The sequence below is a fragment of the Peromyscus leucopus genome, chromosome 12 (genome assembly GCF_004664715.2).
Source record: "Peromyscus leucopus breed LL Stock chromosome 12, UCI_PerLeu_2.1, whole genome shotgun sequence".
Taxonomy (NCBI): domain Eukaryota; kingdom Metazoa; phylum Chordata; class Mammalia; order Rodentia; family Cricetidae; genus Peromyscus; species Peromyscus leucopus.
Window position 1 is genome coordinate 46,173,903 of NC_051073.1, and position 3,089 is coordinate 46,176,991.

The following is a 3,089-nucleotide window of genomic DNA, read 5'->3' on the forward strand; positions in this document are numbered from 1 at the left end:
TCAGAGAAAAGGCTGATCTTGTCTACATTCCTCCTCCAGTGGCTCACAGCGTCTTATCAGTTACTCTCCTTTCTTCTATTTTCTCACATGGTGTTGTAGTCTGTGTGTTGGTGTGTACGTGCCGTGGAGCGTGTACGGCGCCTGCGCAGAGCTCAGAGGACAGCTGTGAGCGTTGGTTCTCTACGGCTACGGTTTGTGCTCTGGGTCATTAGGCTGCGGGGCAAGCGCTTTGACCTGATGAGCTGTCTTGCCGTCCCTACTCCCCTGTCTGTCTTGTCAGTTTTCAGTCAGTTTTGTTCTTCTTAACCCTAATTAGGATAATATTCACCCGGCTACAATCTCTGTGTTCCCTCTTTCCTCTGCTCTTCTCTCACAGCCCTTCATGAATGGGAGGCCCGGACTCTTGTTTCTACCTCCTCCCTTCCCTCCCCACAAGCTATGCTTTATAAGAAGCTTCTCTTTGGCTTCTTCCTATTGCTCTTGCAGATCCTTCTTGGTTTTCTTAGCTGATCCTTCCAGTCCCAAGCACTCCTCTAAAATATGGATATGAAACAGCTTAAATGAAAGAACCCATGATCCAGAATCTCTTGAGACCTTCTGAGCTCTTGGCTGAAGTGACCACATATCTTCTTTAAATAGCTGTGAAAAAAAAAAGCTAACTATAAATATAATCAGACAAATATATATATACATATAAATATACAACCTCAGATATGAAACCCATGTGCTTTCACCAAAACATCTCAGACCCTTGTTGTAAATTAAGCACGTTTGTTGGGGAAGCAGCCTGTGATAGGGTAAAGAATGAGGAATTTGAGAGAACAGGCTGTAGAACAGTTGCTCCCAGAATGGATAAGCGGAACTGGCCACTGTGCCCACGGTTGTGTGTGTGATGCTTGTGACCATATGATCATAACAATTTCCTTTAAGCCTGGCATTCTTCAGTTTTCTCAATTCTAAATTAAGAGCAAGTTGTGTCTTGAGATTGTTGCATTAATTGAGTAGGATCACATGTTCTGTGTGCCCATAAGTGCCTGATTTAGCAGATATTCAATAAAGGGTAGTCATTTCCTTCCCTCTTTAACCAGATGGAAGGGTGTTAACAAGGGTCACAAAGATGAATGGGACGGGGACCTTGCCTCAAAGAGCTCCCTGCAGGACTCTGCCTCCTTTTATCAGCCATAGAAGACTCTAGACAAATAATAAACAAAGTGACAGGCTAAATACAAAAGCTTCAAACCAATTCTTGACTCCCTTATCCAAAGATAGTGTGATAAGAATAAGACAGGGTGTGAATCTCTCCTCCTGATCTGGGCACCCAACCAATATTCCATCATCTGCAATAGTCGTTCGCCAACCTTTAATTGCACTCTATATAAATAAGCAACAAAGGAAAGAACTTGGAAGGAAGAAAGAAGACCGAGTTTAATATAAATAATTTAGTTCAGTTAGGAATATTTGCTTTGATAGGCATATTCACCAAGAGCACGCTGTTCATTTAAAACAAGATGCGTCAACTTTTATTGAAATCTGACACTGTGCCAGAAGCCAGTAGAGCTAGGTGTGAAAAGATACAGATAAGACAATAGTCATATTCTGAAGAAACATACTTTTAAATGGTGTTCTTTCTACCTGCCAATTATGTTGACTGTTTGGATTTAGATTGAAAACAATTCACTAACCTCATGCAAAAGTTGATTTTTTTTTTCATGGAACACAAGTTGGTTTCCGCCAGGCGTTGGTGGCGCACGCCTTTAATCCCAGCACTCGGGAGGCAGAGCCAGGCGGATCTCTGTGAGTTCGAGGCCAGCCTGGGCTACCAAGTGAGCTCCAAGAAAGGCGCAAAGCTACACAGAGAAACCCTGTCTCGAAAAAAACAAAAAACAAAAAAAAAAAAAAAACAAGTTGGGTTCCTGTTGGGAGGAGGAGGGGAGACATGGTTATTCCTCAAAACAATAGCTTAAACTGCTTCAATATTATTTTATGCTTCTCCAAAAATGTAAATGGTGGCCAACATATTAATGGTTTATGCTGTGAAACATCAATTGTAGGGTTTACAACTCAGAGAGTACATCATGAATATATGATATTAGTTGGACTTTAGCTACATTGTAAAAATAACGTGCCTGAGATAATGATATTAACAAAACTGCAAAGACAAGACTCTATGTATTCCCGTGCCAACATATATTCACAACAACAATGGCAAGAGCAGCAGTCCTGACAGCTGAGTCGGGACTCCCAGCCTCTTTACCATACATCTGACGGTGGAGTAGAAAGTCTACAGGTTGTAGGCACGAATAGATGACTTGGAAGGTAGGGAACAAATGACAAGAACTAAGTTTGAGCTAGGTCGGGAACTCTAGAAATGAGGATCTGAAGTGGGGGAACTCTTGGGAGACTAAGGAGACAAGGTTTCTTTGGCCCCTGAGAGTGTCTGGAGACTAAGGGCTGAGATGGGGCCAAGTGCTCCAGGGTGTTAAAGGACCACAGTCTTGAGACACTTCCAGGTCTGGTGATGCATGCCTGTATTCTCAGCACTCCAGAACCAGGAGTTCCAGGCTGCCCTTAGCAATACAGCAAGTTTAAGACCAGCCTTGACTACATGAGACTCTTTTCAAAAAACCAAAACACAAATTAAAAAAGTCTGAAAAATGAGAGAATATGTATATGAAGCATATAATATATAGAGAGAGTGTGTGTGTGTTGTGTATGTATGTGTGGTGTGGTGTGGTGTGGTGTGTGTGTGTGTGTGTGTGTGTGTGTGTGTGTGTGTAGTACACATATTTGTGCATGGATGTGTAAAAGCCAAAGGACAGTATTGTTATTCCTTAGGAGCTGATCACCTTGTTTGTTCAGACAGGGTCTCTCACCAGCTTACCAAGTGGACTAGGTTGCCTAGCTGATAAGCTTCAGGAATCTGACTACCTGGCTGCATGTTCCCAGTGCTGGGATTCCAAGCCCTGGTCACCACCCCTGGGTTTTGCTTTGTTTGTTGTTTTGGTTTGGGTGGGATTTTTTTTGTTGTTGTTGTTCTGTTTTGGGTGAGTGGTTGTTCCTTTTGTAATGTGGGATTTGAAAATTGGACT